This window comes from Rhinolophus hipposideros, assembly GCF_964194185.1.
Source record: "Rhinolophus hipposideros genome assembly, chromosome: 6".
Taxonomy (NCBI): Eukaryota; Metazoa; Chordata; class Mammalia; order Chiroptera; family Rhinolophidae; genus Rhinolophus; species Rhinolophus hipposideros.
In genome coordinates this window covers 21,690,987-21,711,361 of record NC_138052.1, presented here as the reverse complement: position 1 = coordinate 21,711,361, position 20,375 = coordinate 21,690,987, and positions in this window count along the sequence as shown.

The following is a 20,375-nucleotide window of genomic DNA, read 5'->3' as shown; positions in this document are numbered from 1 at the left end:
TCCTCATCAAGTTGGTGGTATTTTTCCTGAATTAGTATGAAAACTGAGTGATTGCTCTATCACAGAATGAAAGTGTTAGATTGCAGTTGTTCTGAGGAATTCTTGCAAAAAAATTTATTCAAGTGTTAATGACTGCTGTGAGAGACTTCAGTGGTTGTTAGAAGGGACTTAGAGCTTCAAGTGTAACTGTAGAAAAATTCTGTATTATTAGGTGATGAGTGATAATTACAATCATTATCACATCATGGAATGATTTCTAGATAATGTTAAAATTGTCTCTGAAAGCTATAAGCTTTGTTAATTTCAGTATACATTTAAGTATAAAATGAACATACGCAGTTAGAATAATCTATTAGTCAAATAACTTTAAGCCATGAAATATGAAATTGAAGTAATGTAAAATTAAAACAGAAACAAAGTAACTTTTATGAAAATGAGGACAGGTTTGTCTAGAATCATTCATGACTACAAAGGCATGATGACAATTTTAATAAAAAGATGGAAATATTTACTGTAGTCCTTTAAGTCTTTTTAAATTGTCAATTTCAGTTGCCATGTGTTTGAGAATTTCTGAAGACACTATCATGAATGAAACAAAATATTACATTTATTTATTTTTTTGGTGTTACTATAAGACAACTCAATAGAGTAACTCCTTTTCAATTGTTACCAGTTTCCTAAATTTTTGTTATCACTTTTTTCCTTTGTTATTATGGTTTTATTCTGTCCCTTCTCATTCAACTTCCTTATTTGAACGTGCTTGTCAAAAAACTGAAAATCTTTAACAATCTTACTGCATCTTTTTCTTCAAGTGGGGATGGAGTTTGTCTTTGGTGTTGCCATTTGATGGAACAAAATGGGACAATGTCCAGAGTATGGAGCCCTACCAGTGCTAATCTGTATATAAAGTGAAAAGATTTAAAATAGATACATTTATGTGGGCTGGTGTGAATGGATTCCAAACTTGATTCTTTGTTACCTCTTTGCTTTGGAAATGGTGTTCCATCTACTTAATCATCTCGAATTTTTTTTCTTTTGTTTTTTTTTCACTTAGGGGACACTTAAATTTTTGACAGAAAAAATATAATTATAGGCATCTCATTAAAAAGAGATACATATCTTCAATAAACTTCCATAGAGACTATTTTCTTACATATACTTGGAAGACTCTAAAATATTTTTAGGATATAAGATAATAGAAGTCCTCAATTTAAAAATAATACCATATGGTTTCTAACAGAAAAGACATTTTCATCTTATTTGCTTCAAAACATTCACTTCTTAGACAGTAGTGCATACCCCATGACACTATGTGTCATGTAATATTCAATCATAGATTAAATAAAATGTTCCAGAGATTAATTTTCTATATGTAGAATATCTTACTTCTCAAGTAATTAATGTAGATTATTTTTTATTTTATTAAAAGACACTACCTACATAAATGTATCCATAAATATAATCAAATCTCCATTATCAATGCTAATCAGAAAAGCATTGTGAAATATCTCATAATTTTTATGGTCTTGGGAAAGGGCTTTGAGTTTGCACTTGGTGCGTACATGTGTATGTATGTGTATGTGTGTATGTGTGTGTGTTTGTGTGTGTGTGTGTGTCCAAAATTCTGGTCAGTCACTTAATTTAAAATTAAACCATTATGAATAGGTGTAATTAAGTGGACAAGATTTGATCAGGACTATTTTTTTTTTTAACTTCCATAAAGATACAGGCAGACTTTGTGCCCAGAAAAAAAGTAGAAACAAATCTAAAAATGAAAAGAGAGAGGAAACATAATGCTGATTGTCCCCCCTCCAAAGTTTCAATATTAGCTTCATTTACTTCATGTGCTAGATAGAACAAGAGATAGCTAATTAAGTACATGGGTTTCTAAGGCTTATTGCTGGACAGAAAGCTTGAGAGAGGAGAAAATAAGCTAAATAAGAGTCAGAAAAATATCATGGAAAAAAGCAATCTAAAAATAATATTTAGTACACATTATCAAAAATTGACTTTGCTTTTGTATTTATAAAAGGGAAATATTTGAGTACTCAATGTACTTGTTTAAATGCCTACTGTGCAAAAGCACTGTGCCAGGTGTTAACCATAATTTTTATCTTTCACATTTCATTTCAATTGCTTTCATAAGTCTCAGACAAAGCATAACAATATAAATTTGAGAAGAATTCTTATGTTCCTTTATGCTATTAAAATAAATTATATTAGCAATTGTCAAAGTAACTTCCACCCTCCTGATGAAGAAATTGTAATACAACCATTCTATTGTATTATACCTGTCCTCATAGCACAGGGGTTGTCACTTATTTTTTTCCCCCATAGACAAAAATAAGGGAAATAATTTGTTACTTATCAGAGTTTCTATCTATTCTTTTTCTTTGAGTATACAAGCAATGAAAAGCTGCTCATGAAACAAGGAAATGACGACTTTCTAGGTAACTTTTAATATACTTCTATAACTATCTCCCCTATTTTCATCCTGGTCACTTAATTTAATGTTTTAATAAAATGTTTAAAAATATATTTTTAAAGAAAGTTGAAACAATGGTTGCAGCATACCAATTTCATTATTATTCTTTGCAAACCATGAACACAGGGCAGATGTTGATTAAATGTTATCAAATTTTAGTCCAAATATGAAAACTGTCTAAGGCAGGGTCCTTTCCTAGATGCTAAAGACCTATCACGTTTCATTTATAACAGTCTTGACTAGGATAAAAATGTGAAACAATTTTACATTTTTGGGTTGCTGAGTAAAAATGAGCTGGCATAATGTTAGAAAAATTATATGTTATTAGTTAAAATTTGAGCAGATCTATAATTTTAAGTTCTGTTTGTGGCCTTAGCTAACAGATATTTCAGAAGATTAGTGGAATTTTATTGTACTGTCTAGAAGACTTTTTTTTAGTGAAAAAAAAACAAAATGTCCTAGATCAGAGGTTGAATATCTGCTCAACTGAGTCCTTAAAAATCAAAGGGAATTAAAACTCTAAATATTGTTAGCAGCAAAAGAATCCACAATAATAATTTAAAACCTATTTTTGCCATATGGGGGAATTGTAATACAAGTCAAACTAACAAATCTGTCTTTAAAAATTAATTGGAATTATCAAGGATTGATATCCTGGTACTTGCTTTAAATCAACACAAAACATGTCCTGGATTATGAATCAGGAGACTTAGATTCTATCACTGATTAGCTCCATGTCTTTGGCCATTTTACATAAGTATCTTGGAACCTAGTTTCTTACTCTTGGTATCAGATACAGTCAGTGCTCCACCCAGGTCCCCTCGGATCCTTTTACTGTTTCTGTATGCACCTTCCCCAACATCTCTGTTTATTCACTTTTAATAACCTGCACTTCTGCTGCTCTTCATTCGACAGGATGCATTTTGCTGAAAATTGCAGAGCCAAAAGTGCATGGGAATGACGTGTCCCTCCTGTGGCTCTCAACCGAAGACTATCTCATGCAGGAGTGAAGGCTCAGTCCCTTGGTTTCTGGTTGAAATAGACTCTAAGGTGTTACTTATACTTCTGAGCTCCCTTTCATGATTGGGCTGAGACTAGGACTTTGCCTGAACTTACACCCTTTTTTGACTTCTTCCCTATCCTGCTTCTTCTATTTCCTTACCTGTTTCCCTGAAAGTGCTTCCTTAATATAGCACTTGCTGCAAATCCTCCTCTAAATTTCTTCCTCTGGGGAACCCTGTCCAAAAAACCTGTAAAATAAGATGCTGGACTGAAGTCCTTTTCTCCTCTAATATTCACTGATTCAAATTATAGTTAAAAATACGCATATATTTATAAGACAGACCATATCAATTTGCTATGCTCATTTGTAGTGAACAGAGAGGAGGAACAGCAGCATCTTTTAATCAATTTGATTTCTATGGCAGAGAAGAAGCTTCAGTTACACTTGTATGTACTAAGATATTCACAAAAATTAAAAGGGCATGCTATTTTGGTCGGGTGTCTATTGATATAGAACTTTTATTTGGATTCTTTTGAAATTAGAGAAGGGAGAAATTATGCACGTAATTACGCAAGGGTGATACCAAATTACCTGAGGTTGAGGGCAAAGACATTTTCTTTGCAGTTTTCACATGCTGGTTCTCAGGGAGAAAGAAAATAATGATGAGTATCTGTGGGTAGTTTTATTGGTTTTGTGCCATGTTTTTTTTTTGTTTGTTTGTTTTAAGGAAGAAAACAACTGCAAGCAAATTGCGATCAGAGAAAGGTGTCAATTGACAAGAATGCAAAGACACAGTAGGTGTGTGCATTCAGGCAGTTATTATCCAAATGAATTTTGAAACATAAAAGTTGGACTGTATAAATGAGAGCCAATTCTCAGAAATAAGCAGTGATATATAACAACCCAAGGTGTGTATGCTCACAGGTCTATGATACTGATGCTGAGAAATGAAAAAAGAAAGATACATCAATAATTTAGAGACCACACATTTGCGTAATATATATTAGGTACAGAGCATTCTCAAGATCTTTTTCAAAGAGTCCTTTTCTTAGGTTTGCCGGAGAATTCTGGGTACTGCAATGATAATTATAATGCATAATTATAATGCAGATAGTTTCTATTTATTTAATTAAAACTCTTTGCCAGGCACTTTATTAAAACCTTTGCGTGTGTTATTTAATCTCATCCTAGAAACGATCGTATTGTTGTATTGAGGTATTGTTTATTTAGGTATGATTTAGTTATTTTTAGACACATTTGGTTTAGAGAGTTAAATTCATTAATTCATCACTTTTTCCTTTGCTGAGCACCCAACTATATAAACATGATCCTAGTCCCAGGCAGTCAGTGGTAAAGAATGATGATATTCGTTTTTGTTTCTTTGTCTTATTCCTTTGTTGCTTTCAGTTTTATATCCCACATATCAGTGAAATCATATGGTTCTCGACTTTTTCTATCTGGCTTATTTAGCTTAGAATAATAATCTCAAGACCCATAGACACAGACAATAGTTTAGTGGACAGAGGGTAAGTGGGTGGGGAGTGGTAAATGAGAGTAAAGGGGATCAAATATATGGTGATGGAAGGAGAACTGACTCTGGGTGGTGAACACACAATGGGATTTATAGATGATGTAATACAGAATTGTACACCTGAAATCTATGTAATTTCACTAACCATTGTCACCCCAATAAACTTTAGTAATAATAATAACAATTTAAAAAATGAGGACATGATCCTTGATTTCATGGACTATAGTGTAGTGAATATAGTTGCCCACATAAGCAGTAGCAGCTTTGACATTTTAAAGATATCCTTCCTATGCTAAAGCTTATAGTCTTAAGCATTATCCTATAGTTTTTTGACAAAAATAGTAATTGAAATTCTAGACCACCAATACCTTTTTACCTAATGAACTCAGGGTAGATGTAACTATCCATTTGTGACTTTAAGGTGTCTATCATTTCCCTCTTGGATCAAAGTGTGATTGAAACGTTAGATAATAATGCTAGTTAGAGATTAATGTGTCATGTTTATTTTGGAACTTAAACATTACACGAAGTTCAATTTATTTAGCCAGGGTGTCACAAATATGAAAAAAAAAAAAGACACCACAGAAATAGAGCACAGTTCATTCTGCGTTTAGTGCTGCTCATCAAGGCAGGTCACTGCTCATGTGAATTGGATAAATTAGTACCCTTTCTTTTGTTAGATAATGAGACTCGGGGTTTTTTTTGTTGTTGTTTGTTTTTCCCCCAAGACAGAAATTCTTGGCAATTCTTGTTTCTCAGTTGCAACAAATTTCCATATCATAGATTTCTTAGTCGAAAGATTTCCTCTTCAAACAAGTCTTTATTATAGAGCTTGTGTTATTTTATTTGTGTGATAAATGACCCCAGGATTATGTCCCTTTCTTCGTAAATTCATTTACATAGAGTGATTCCTGGAGCATAGAATGTCATGTACAAAAGAGCCCCAAGATCTAGAGAATGACATGCTGCACTTTCAATCTTGGTTCTGTCCTTTATATATTTGTGTGATTGACCTTAAGAAAATTATTTAATCCCCCTAAGGATCTTTGCATATTAAAAAGAAATGCAGGTGATAATGTATATAATCAGTTCCTGTGAAAAATTGAAGTGAGGTAATACATACAAAGTTTAAAATAAAAGTAAGTAAATAAGTTAATTCCTCCAATCCTAGAGTACCTGGTGTATAGTAAACACTACATGAATAATACTATTATTTATGTATAAAATTAGGAAAAATGATATGTGATTCCCCATGTTATTGAAGTCAGGCATAAGAAAAAAACTGTAGTCACGTGAGGCAAGTTAGAAATGTTCAGTATTTATGGTCTGCCAACACTTGCCAGACATCAAGAATATTGACATACCTCATGTATATTTTTAATAAATTGAGTATTTTACAAAACATATTGACTCAACAATAGTATCAACTTTTAACTTTCTCAAGTACTTTGTTTTTATTGATGTTACATCACAAATTAATAAAAATATCTCGTATTTATAATGGCACTTAAGAATTATTATATAGTTTTGAGTAATTATGAAGAATGGGTTAAAGAAAAGCCAAGCTTGGGACTGACTTTACTAAACAGGTGAAAAAAATAGTAGACACGTTTTGTTTTTATATGTATTTTTAATTGAAATGGGATGCAATCTAACATTTTTTTCTGATTTGCTTTTATCATTCTGATCAGTTATAAATATCCTTTCAAGTCAATAATTGTGTACCTACATTATCAGTCTTAATTACTTTTATTATTCATTGAATGAATATTGTAAACTCAACACAAGCTTGTTTACAAGTTGGCCTCACCAAAAGTTAATTTATTATTCTCATGTAGAGAGAAAAAAAGTACCCATTTTTTAACACTCAAATCAATACTAGTATTAGCAATCTTTTAAAACTTTCACAACATGACTTATGGGAAATCTACCTTCTTGTCAATTTAATTGCTAAGAGATTGATGACTCTCAGGTTTATTGCTCATTTGTAGATCCCATTTTGTGAATTGCCTATTCTTGTTCTTATGTTAATTATAGTATAGTTTGCAAATTATTTTATTATTTTATAAAACAATTTGTATTATTTATAATATTGTTCTTTTATGTAATTTGATCTTTAATTGTGTTCTATTTCTCAAATCTGACTTTCATATTAGTCATAAAATTTGTGGTTGTGGTCTCTGTCATTGGACTAATGCATTAAAGATATATAAATATACACTTATACTTCACATTGCAATTATTTCTGTATAAAAGATCTTTATTCTATTTTGAATTTATTTTGGAGAAATGGCTAGATTATTCTTTCTCAATGGATTTCCACACATAGTACTATTTAGTAAATAATCCATAACTTTCCCTAGCTATGTAGAAATGTATATAAAAATAGTCATATCTATTTGTATCAGTGTTACTTTTCCTGTTTTAATTTTATAGCTTTATGATTGCTTCTTTTTTTCCCATTCAGAGGCCAGAATATGATTGTTTGCAAAATTTTCTTCTATAAGTTTGTGATTTTATTTTTTCACATGAAGTTTAAAATTATTTTATCAATTTGAAAATAAAATTCCATCGGAAACCTTATTGAAATTTATGTATTTAAAGACTAATTTGGGAAAGTATATAAAATGTAACTTCATTTCTATGAGACATATATGAGTATCTCCTGATAATTTTGTGTACAAAAAATGCAGATTGGAAGCATTGCTTATAAGACAATCATTTCCAAAATGTGACTATTGTTGTGATTCAGATTATATTCTGAATTTCTCTAAATGTTCTATGGAGTTACTTTAGAGAATGTCACTGACCCAGAGAAGACAGGATACTAAAGAGGAGATGTGTGTATGTGCATGCGTGCACGTGCTCACACATTCTCATGGACAAATCTTCATCTAGATCTGCTCTGCTTTTATCTGCTTTAATTTCTGTGCTTCTACACTATATTTTAAGAAAGACACATATTATTAGTAATAGAATTACAGACTAAATAAAATGTCTAAGTATGTACCACAGAACTTTAGATTAGCCCAGTCCTGTTCTTTTCATTCTTTTCAAGGCAATGACTTAGTACATAAATAAATCAAAGCTATGTTCATACTACCCTCTGACAAAACAAAGGAAGAAATAATAAGTATGTAGAGGTCTTTATCAGCATCTTCCCCCCCAAAAAAAAGCAAAACATGGCAGGTAAAACTCAAGGATTAAATTTAAGAATGCAAGATTAATGGTTAATTAATAGATTGATTAATAGATTATAATAGATTAATTAATAGATTGTAATCTATTAATTAATATATTAATACTTCGTTATGATATTCTAATAGCAGAAATTCAGGATGGGGAGCACATCTTAAAAGAAGAAAGACAGAAGGCATAAGAGCTTTAGCCATTAGCAAGTTGATATGAGTCATTAGAAGGAAGTAGTCATCAAAAAATGAACTGTGACCTTATATTCTATTGCTATCTGGATATTAAGTAGAATATTTGGCTCTAGGCCAGATACATCTGTAGTGACATTTTTAATTCTTTATATATTACTTGACATGGGTATAAACAAATTGAGTTTATTTCAGAAAACAGAAATTAAGTTATCAAGAGAATTAAGGGTGACTCTAAACCTTATTATGCAAAAAAGGAAAAAGTTGAGGCAAGTCATATTTTGCTTGGAGTAGAAAAGATTCAGAGAGAGCAAGATGGCTGTTGTAAATATTTGAAGTATTGGCATGAGACTATATGGCCCCGAGAATGCAAACTAGGACCAATTTTTGGATACTACAGGGCATAGATTTCAGCACATAATAAGGAAGAGATAACAGCTAGAGCTACTTGAACATGAAACATGCTCTCTCGGAAGGGAATAAGTATGCTGTCATTGGTTCAAATGTAGGCAGGAGACACACACTTCAAGAGGCAAATGGTAGGGGACATTGGAGCATTAAAGGGAAGCTAAATGAGATGATGGTTAATGCCCCACTTCAAAGATTCTGTACTTCTATTACTTAGGAGTTTTAATTGATTATAAACTCAGTGTGAATTAAAATGGAAATTTGTTTAGTTTATTTTTTCTATCTAAACTAAAAACCCAGTTTTAAAGGAGGAACGGGAAAGGAGGTATAGTTTCACTGTGCTTTGTTTAAGTTAGATCACGATGATAAAGGGAATCTGAAATGTCTAAGATAGATTGGGAGCAAAAGGGAGGGAACAGTGCAGGAAAAATGACTAGATGTTAAGAATGTTTTCGTATATGAACAATTTCTCACGTGAAGTATGTTTAGTTTAATTTTGTGATGACTATGATCATTTCAGGAAAGCAGACTATGTGTAATATAATCACAAATGAACCAATGATATATTTTATAAGTGATTGTCTCACAAAGAAGCACATTTAATGTTTATATAGCCATGATTATTAAAATCAGAATAAATGGATTCTAATTCCTGCTTCTCTTTTACCTAGCTATATGCTGTGGAATATGTGCCATGCCCTCTCTTGGCCTTAATTTCTTCACACGTAGTGGGAAGTAAATTAAAGAAAGTGACAGCTAATTTTCCTCCCACTTCTGAAATGCTATCGTACTCCATGCAGGGGTGCAAGTCTGTTTTTGGTTTTTGGTGACTCATTCCCCTAAGACCTACTTCCATCTTTCCTTTATTATGTCCAACTCCAGTGATGATTACATCTTGTTTCAAAACCTTACTGTGATTGCCCACTCAAAAGTCCAGTAAACTTTATATCATCTTGATTTGAGGACCTTTAAACCCCATTAGTCAGTCTAGCAGAACTATTTTGAAACTTGAAAATGACTGTTGCTCATTTGTAGTGTCCTTGGGGAACCTATGTGAAAGACATTCAGGTAAGGGAAAATAGTCTAAAAACATGGCTGAAATGCAATTAATGAATGTTGAAACTCCCACACAAAAACCCTTTGGGAACTGAAATAAAATTCATGGTTTTGACATGATATGACCTTTGGATATGATGTTTTCAATAATACCTTTTATCACAGTTGGAGAGAGAAAATGAAGGGAACCAAGCTGACTCTAAAAAGGGGACCATTATCTGACTTAAGAATGTTATTGCAGGTAATCTGTTTCATGAGCTATTATATTTGGCAAAATTTTGATATAAATTACAGGGTCAGATATAGTACAGATTCAATAAATGTTTATTGATTGTGTATTGATATTATTCTGAAGAACTTAAAATATCTCATTTCCCATATCTGTTCTTTAGCCAAAATACAACATAGAATATATATTGGTGTTAGATGCAAGAGGCAGCAATAAGATTCCATGGCTGTGCATTTGCATAAATTGTGACAAATAAAGACCTGAGTAAATAATTGCATTTATCCAGGTCTCAATGTCTCCATCTATGAAATGAGAAAATTGTGTTAAATAAATCAAAAGTTACTTTTTGCATTTGAGCATCTATTATATTCCATTGTTGTGATTATGCTTTGAGGTTGAGTCCAGAAGAATACATACATTTTATCATCTACTATTTGTTACTCTACTCTGCTGCTGTCTGAAGCTCACAGCCACATTATTTCGAAAAGTTAGCAAAGTAACTGTGAAGACAGTAATGTCAGCTTTGAGAGTCGTATCATGTGGTCCTTTCAGACTCAAAGATACAGACTTTACTGTATTTTGTTTCCTAATTTTCTTTTTGAAGGGGCTCAGAAGGAAGGGATGCAAAATTTGTAAAGTTTTGAAAATGTTCAATTTAGATCCCCAAACTTACTTTTTTTAAAAAAGAAAAGCAATGAATTATTTGATGAGTTGTATACTAGCAATAATAACTTTCTATTCCCTATGGAAATATATAAACTTAACTTTATAAATATATTAACAAATTTTATAAAAATATGTGAACATTTCTCTCATAATCTTTTGGAAGAAAGAAAAAAAAATTCAACAGACCAAAGTGGAAAAATGCAGCATCAATAAAATGTAAAAGTGACATGGTTTATACTTGAAACTTAAGCAAATGTTAATAATCTTACCACAGTTTCTGTGGGAAAGTTCACAAAGCCAAGGGCATGCCTCTGATTAAAATTTTTAAGACTGCTACATTTTCTCTTCATTGAAGTCCACAAAGATAATCAGGAATGATGTGCAGAGGAAAAAATGGTATTATAACATATTTAATTATGCTATGAAAGGGTATTTTAGAAGGGTAAGAGTATTTTATAGTGCTTTCAGGTGGATTAGTATTGTGGGAAGACCTCAGTTCTGTGACTCCTCTGAGCTTCAGGTTTTCTCATCTGTGAAGTGGGTATAACAGTTCACAAATTCTCAGATTAGTGTGACATTTAAAATCAATATTAATAAATTATACAAACATTGTGTAATATTTCAGTATCTAAAAAACTAATTATTTTACCAAAAGGCTCTTTTTAAAAAATAAATGTACAAATGCTGGATGTGTAATAGTCACAGACACAATCCTTATATTTTAATGGTTTAGGATATATTTTAACAGTTTAGGATATCATTGGTTCATTTGTGATTATATTATGTATAATCTGCTTTCCTGAAATGTTCATAGTAATCACAAAATTAAGCTAAGCATACTTCATGTGAGAAATGGTTCATAATGAAAACATTCTTAACATCTATGCTAAAATTATTAAATGTTTAAACATATAATATGATGGAGAGATGCAAAAAGTTTAAATCTCTAATCAGTTTAAAAGAGTAGCAAAAGATGAGCTGTAGGAATCAAAAGGAACAGTAGTATGAGAAGGGAAGAGGGGGAGGTTGCTTTATAAGTCCGTGCTTCTATGTGGATTAGACAGAGGCAGTTCAACTGATTATTTCTGCAGAACCAGGCATGAATTCTGTATGCATAATAGTGGCTCAATTATTGTTTCCTTGAGTGTCACTCTTCCTCACACCCAATAAAATGCCACTTGTAAATATTTACTTCTACTTATAAAATGTTTCTTATGGAATGACCTCTCCATCATCATCACTGCTATTCCTCTAGTATAGGCTTCAATCATCATTCACCTTGACTATGGCAACAGCCTCCAGCCTAGCTCCCTGTCCTGTCTGTTTCAAATTAATATGCTATTTACAATCAAAGTAATCTCTCTAAGAGTGCATATAGTACTTTATCACTTCCATGTTTGAAACCTTTAGTGGTGTACAAAATATATTCATAATAAAACAGGTGGGATTGCAGATTAGTGTAGCCACTATGGAAAACAGTATGGAGGTATCTCAGGAATCTGAAGATAGAACTACCCTATGATCCAGTAATTCCACTCCTAGGCATCTACCCGGAGAAATCCAAAACTCCAATTCAAAAATCTGTATGCACTCCTATGTTTATTGCAGCACTTTACACAATAGCCACGATATGGAAACAACCGAAATGCCCATCGGTCGATGACTGGATTAAGAAGCTGTGGTACATTTATACAATGGAGTATTACGCAGCCATAAAGAAAAAAAGAAATCTTATCATTTGCAACAACATGGATGGATCTAGAGAACATTATGTTAAGTGAAATAAGTCAGAAAGAGAAAGACAAGTACCATATGATCTCACTTATATGCGGAATCTAAAGAAAAGAATATGTGTATGAACTAATCAGAAACAGTTTTGGGGACACAAAAAACCGAGAGTTGTTAGATGGGCGGGGGGGAGGGGGTTGGGGATGGGGGGAAGGGTGAAGGGATTGGGGAGCGGCTGGTGACCACAGGATGGCCTCAGGGTTTTTTGAGAATTACTTTGGGGAACTTATTCAATAGTGTTTGGGGATTTTGTTGGGTGTCCGATGGACATGTGTCCTGTTTGGGAGACCACCTCAGGGATGCTGTGGATGCCTGGTCATGGCATTGTACACCAGAGGCTGGACATTAATGAATGCCAACTATAATTTTATGTGTATAATGTGATGGCTCGGTGTGAGGTCGTGGTGGTGGTGGATGGGGGGAGGGGGGTTCATGGTGTGAGGGATGTAAAAATAAAATAAAATAAAATAAAATAAAATAAATAAATAAATAAAAGAATTCAACATGGAAAAAAAATAAAATAAAATAAAACAGGCATTTCTTTCAAGGTCACTTAAAGCAGTCTATGATCTTTCTACTGCCTCATCTCCTAAGATTCTTTGCTTTGAGGATTATTTTTTGTCAACACTGGATATCTTGCAGTTTGCAACATATATCATGCTGTTTCATAATGCTGTTCATCAGCACATATATTTTAAAAATCAAAATTGATTGTATAAGTGAATGAGGTTTTATGACAGGTCAACTAAGTCCTATGAAAAGTAACCGGACAGAGTGTTTCTGAATCTGTTTCCTTTCCTTAGTCCGCACAACATCTCTTCTTCCAAAGCAAGTGTATTTTCTTGCTTTAGTTGGTAATTCTGGAGTTCTGGTGAAGCAACAGATTAAAAAATAAAATAAAATAAAGATAGAGAATTCAAGAGTCTTAAAAGTTTATAAAGCTAGAAACTGGGATTTCTAAACCTCCAAACTTATGTCAGTAACATCATAGGTTGGGTAAAAAGGTAAGTTTTTAAAGTATAGGAAGAATTTATAAAGTTATAGGAGAGGTATGTCGTGTTGCATGATAGTTAAACATGTGAACTATTGAAGCAGAAAGCCTTTGGTTGCATCTTTGCTTTGTCAATTATTAGGCATGCGACCTGAGTGGTTGTTTGACTACTCTACAGTTTCTTTAAATGTAAACTAAGAAAAATAACGTGCCTATTTCATATGATTATATTGATAATTTATAGTGTGTGTGTGTGTGTGTGTGTGTGTGTGAAATATCATTTATAAATTTGCCTGACACCTAGTAAGTACTCAGTAACAATAATTATTATTATTAAGGAGAAATTAATATATTAAAATATGTTTTTGTGTGTCTATAAATGGGAATAAAATGACCCCATAGAAAATTTACTCCTGACTACCTATGAAAGAAAATACTAGGTTTTCCATGTTCAGAACAAATGCTTCTTACCGCAACTAAGAATAATGACTCATTGCTCCCCTATTTGGGGCTTGCTTTTTTTTTCTATTTGCATCATGTTTAATTCTAAAAGTAATGGGGAATTTTGTGTTATGATATAGTAAAGGTTGAATAAATTGTGATCAAAATTACCATGTAATATAAAAAGATGCAAACTACAGTCTATAATGAATTGCCCGTGCACTTTTATAAATTATTTAGCAGTGAGGATTCAAATATGCAGATTGTTTTGAGACCAAATCAAAATGTATGAATCAAAATAGAAGAAAGTCATATAGCATGTTTTTCTCAGAATACATTTTCGATTAAAATAAGATCCCTGTAATGCATATGTGGGTGTGTCTCTTCTCCTGTTTTTGTCTTTTGAGTGCTCAGAGATTTCTGCGTACAGACTATGTCTCTTGCAAACCATGGAGGTGTGCTGCTGCCTCTGATCAACATTACACATCCTGTTAATTTCTGAGGAGTTGCCTGGGCACCATAGACCTGAGAGTTGGCAGGGCACCTGCTACACTCAGGATTACTAGAGACATGTCCATAGCCTTCATCCTTGGTATGTCTTGTGGGTAAGAAGCTGTAAAAGAGCAGTATGCCTAGTAGATGGTGCTAGATTTGATGTTGGGAATTTGTATTTTCGACTTATTTCTAAGAGCAGGTATTGCTGATGTTTTCGTAGAAGAGTAACAAGTTGATTTGGAAAGGTGGAATAATCAGGATGTTCTTATAAGTGGCAGAACTTCGCATCCCATTGTACAATGTGGTCCATAATCCACACTGGTGTTCTTGCCAGAAATATGCACAACAGTCTCTCATACAATGTTGAACGCCAATCGTAATATCCAGGCAACTGTATTTTCGAAATAACTTTCAAATACATCCATATCAATTTTGTTTTTAATAACTATTTGGAGGTATAACTTACATATCATAAATTTCACCCATTTTTACCTATACAATTCAATATTTTTTAGTAAATTACTGAGTTGTGTAACCATCATCATAATCCAATCTAAGAAATCACCCCAATAGGCTCCTTCATACCCATTTACAGTAAATCTCACTCACTCCCTTCCCTGTCCTCTAGAAAACCACTCATCTACTTTCTGTCTCTCTCTATAATTTGCCTTTCCTTGATATTTCATATAAATTTAATTATATAATACGTGGTCTTTTATTTTGTGCTTCTTTCACTTAGTACAATGCTTTTGAGGTTCATTTATGATGTAATGTGTATCAGTATTCCATCCCTTCTTATTGGTAAATAGTATTCCATTGTGTGAACATATTGCATTTTTCCTCCATCTATCAGTTGATGGACATTTGAGTGATTTCCACTTTTTGGCTATTATGAATAACACTAGCTTTATGTGCAAGTGTTTGTGTGGCCATATTTTCATTTCCCTTGGGTAGCTACTTAGGAGTGGAAGCTCTGGGTTGTGAAGTCATCTACATTGATTCTCGATCCCCCTTATTCCACTCATATAACCACTAAAGCATTTTTTTGTAAAGTGAGACCTCATTCATGCCATACATCTATTGAAAGCTCTGAAGGATCTCCCCGTGTTTATTCACGCTCTGTCCTAATAGATATAACCCCACACAAAACGCATAGAGACACTGCTTGATCTTGCATCTGTCTTGTTCTTACTCCCTCCTTTTTAGGAATATTACATTTTCAACAGTTAAGGGAGCTAGGTCTTCTCGTGTCCCACGTGCCTTTAGGCTGTTCTTCCTTATGTGTAGCAGCCTATAGTGTTATTTCCACTACATGCAGGTAACAAATTCATCTTTTAGGTCTTAACTTCCTCACAAAAGCTATCATGAACCCTCCAGATTTATTTTCCAGTTCTTATACATGTATATCAAATCCTATAATTTTAGTTACTATCATGTCTCACTATTGAGAGCAAATAATTATGTGAGTAAACATTGTTTAAAATATATTTCAACCAGTACGTAGCAAGGTCCATGAAGCCAAGGATCACATGTACCATTCCCACCACTGTATCTTCAGCTCCTTGCACAGTGATAGACACATAGTAGCTGCTCAATAATTTTTTTTTTTTGGAATGAATGAATGAACTCAAGGAGCAGTTGATGATTGATTAGAGGAAAACTGTCACTCTAAATGGTACTAAACTCAAAAATATCTTTAGATATTATAGATATTAATAGAGAATGCAATGTCAGTCTTCAATGGGAAAAAGTAGCTACCCATAAAGGGCAAAAGAAAGGGTACAAGAAGAGACCAGTATTATTATTTCATTGCATATATGTAAATATTTTTCTTTCTTCTCTCACTCTGTTTTCAATGGGGAATAAATATAACTCTGTATTACTTGCTCTTCTGCCTCACTGAATAACTTATTGCACTGAGGGATACGGTAATTTGGGCCTAATGTGAAGTTCTAAATTATCATATGCATGAGATAGCCACAGGAGCAGGTGGAAAAGTTATTATGGAATTTGCTATGCACTAATGCATAGTGAGGAGAAGAAATTCTGAAATGAGATATAGAGGTAGAAAATCAGTATGGGATCCTGTACTAGGATGTTTGATAATGGGAAAGCAATGACTAATGCTATCCAAGGGAGAGCTAGTATTTCCTGGGATTGCAACAGTCAAACTCACAGTAGGAGAAGGCAGTTTACAAGAAACAAAATTATTATTTTTTTTTAACATTTGAATGCTTTCAAAGTGAAGTGATTATAAACTCTATGGATGGAAAGTTTATGGCTGAGAAGTTATCAGATATAGGGTGGGCTCCAAGTCAAGCACGGCATCATGAAGGGAGCACAAGGATTCTCAAATTCTACGGGAAACATTTGGTCACTGAAATAACCAAAGAACGTGCCAGATTAACTTCTAACTTCTTCAGCCATAGTACTTGAGTTTCATCTCTGTCCCTTATTACATTTTTGTTGTCCATGTTGTTTTCCATGCATGTATCCCATAATACTGCCATCCTCTACATACTGTAGTTTGTGTGTTTGGGCCCTTAGCACCTAAGTCACCTATGGCATAATAGACCCTCCATATATGGAATGAATGGACAAATAGATAAAGGGATGCATAAATGAATGAATTCATTTATTGTTGCAGTTGACCAATAGGAATGACTTTATTCTGCACGCAGGCTTACATCACACATTGAGAGATAGGGAAGGAAAGTGAAAGCTTGATTCTATAATATTTTATTATCTGCTGCCACAATATTAAAAATGATGTTTTAGCAGACTCTGTACTCTATGAGTGTAAAGGTAATTTTTAAAATGATTTGTAGTGTTTACAATAGGCTAATTTTCACATATTTAGGGTATATATTTTCTTGCATAAAAACCACTTACTGGCAAATGTATTTGTCAAATTAATGTAATGTTCCTGTCTCGTCTACTATGCCTAATTTAAAAAGTGCAAGATGGTATGGAACTTCCTGGCAGGAAATTGAGTAATAACACATATTAATAAGGGTAAAGTGTATGACATATCAATTGGGTCTTGTTGGATCAAAGCATACCTTCCATAAACGTACAATGTCCTCATTCTGCGGCTCCTTGTCCTCATATTCTCAGTGCTGAAATCTGAAATGGGACTTTCTTTCTGTGTTGATGTTGGCAAATAATGTTCATTGCACGGAATCAATATGCCATCTATTTAGAAGTAGCAGGAATAGCATTTCACTGCTTTTCCTTAAAGAGTCATAAAACTACAAACTGTCTCTGTATGTCTCTTCTACAGATAATGACACTGTGAGAGAAATCGCTCCCTTAAACCCCGATAACCCTTTTCCTTTGAAAATATGGGGATTATCAGTGATGAAAAGAAAAGAAAAAAGAATCAAATCAAATCAAAAATATCTTTGAAATTCTTAAGTCCTTTTTGACAGATTAACCACGTCCTTTGATTTTTGGTGTGGCTTAATAGTCATAGGAGTTATGTAAAACAAAAAAAAAAATCTTCAGTACATTTTTCTTTCATTCTCAAATTAACATAATGCATTGATTTTTTTTTTTTATCTTCCTTTATGTCAAGGAACACAGAAACTTAAAGGATTTTGTCTCAGTGTGTTACTTTGCTCTGTCAGCATCAGCTTGGAAGAACATACTGTGGAGGCTGGCATATCAAGTAGTATAAAGCAATAGAGTACTAGATACTGCCTCTGGCACAAAAATATACAGTACTAATAACACTTCATTTATCCTACTACTGCCCATAGAAACCCTGTAAGTGTTAAGCATAATTCATTCTGTCTGCACTAGTTTACTAATCCTTTTGCATTAACACTTTCCAAGGCACTCCTTGTTGGCAATTGTCTTCAAGATCTAGGTGTCAAGGAGTTACTGGTATGGAATCATTAAATCGTTGAATTTCCTATGTGAAAAGATGCCTGGGTAAATCAATGTTTTGTTATGCAAATTTGGTTCACCAGCTATTCTTGGGAAGTTTGTCATCATTAAAGATGTGGAAGCAAATTTGCCAAGCATGTAATGCTTTGTTTGTCTTCTTGGCGAATTTAGTATCATAGTTAGAAAAGTTTTACGTTCATGGAAATGGTTTAAAGTACAATTGAGATAAGGTAGCAGGTTTAAGAGCTATGGGGACTTACCTCTAGTTTAGCTTTGCAGCAGTGGTTTGGGTTTTTTAAAATTTTTAAGGGTTGGAAACATTTATTCAGCTGAAATGTTTGGAAGAAGTCCAATACGAAAAATGCACACTAGGGAATTTTCTCTGCTTGAAAAGCATGTGAGCAGCCAGGAGCCCTGCCTGCTTGGCCCTTCTTGTCTTTCATCTCCTGCCCCCAGCATACTTATGTCACCCTCTGAGTACTCCACAGAGTACAATTTATAAAGCACTCCCCTAGACCAGAACTACTTGAGGGAAAATTGAGTTCAGTATCAATGTCAAAAATCACCCTGAAGTGAGCAAAGGAGCAGAAGCAAATTCATCTATATGTTCATTTATTTAATTAGGTTTATGTAAGTACAGTATATGTATTTTATGCCAAACATCAACATAATTCCTCCCTTCAAGCTGGATTAAGTGTAGAAAATAATGTTAAAAAATAATAATAAGTGCCCATGAAGTGCTGCCATTCTTACTGAAGCCTCCAGTGCTTTTCCTAGGCTGAGATTCAGGAGTCTGGATTATGTCGTTACTGGGGGAGATTCTGTCCAGAGGCAAATTAGAAAGATAGAATTCACAATTCCAGCTAGGAATAAATGAAACAAAGCCTGAAGTCTCAGGAGAGTAGTGACCATTAATAGAAGGCTAGAGGACAAGGAGTAAAAAGACAAGGAAGAAAGCATCCAGGTTCAGAACAGGTTAAAAGTGTTCTTCCCAAAGGAGTTTCCCTGAGTTCCTGCAGCCAGCAGGGTGTGAGGACTTCATGGATGCAGACACCTGTCACATCATGGAACACTCAATACAATTGCATTTTGTTACTACCGGTAAACGGGCATTTGCTGTTATGTACTGAGGGAAAATAAGAGGAAACATAAAGAGGGGCAATGCCAAGTTTAGGGAAGTATTTAAGAACATCAAATGGGAAAATGTAAGCGTGTCATGTAGACAACATGTACTACTACATGGAGAAACCTGGCAAACAGTTGAGTATTGTTGAAATTCACAGTAAAAGGAGTAGGAGTGAGGCTATATTTGAGCAGTAGCCAGATCATGAAGGGCATTGACTGTTGGGGTATGAATTTAGAGATTGTCCTACAGCCCACAGAGAGTCGTTAAAAATATATTGTGCAGAAGATAAACAAGGTCATATTTGTATGATAGAATAATGTAACTGAGTAAGGGAAGAATCAAGACACTTTGCACATTGACGGATGGAGTGATTCTTATAATTATCAAAGATAAATCCCCGTTTGCTTTAACCAGAAGCATTCCATGGTTACAAGTATCGCTGATTACTAACGGAGTAATAAAGTTCTTCATTAACTTTTTAAAAATTGAGGTACATTAGTGGATAACATTATATAAGTTTCAAGTGTATAACATTATAGTTTGATATCTGTATATATTATAGTGTGTCAGTAGGGTGACATCCAGATAACTGTTTAATTCATATTTCCTATTGAATCAAAAAAATAAAACAAAACAAAGAAACAGTTGTCTGCAGAATCTGGTAACAGAATAGGAAAACATCTTATTTTTCCTGACCAAGTTACACTAAAGAAATAAATGTAAAAAAAAAAAAAAGAAAAAGAAAGAAAAAAAAAGAAATGCAGACTCTAATGGCGTATCACTAAATTTATAATTTTTAATTATAATGAGTGAGTGGCGTGGAAACCTTGAAAAGCCACCCATAATATTCAATCACCAGAGTAAAATTCTTTAAAGAGGAGGAAA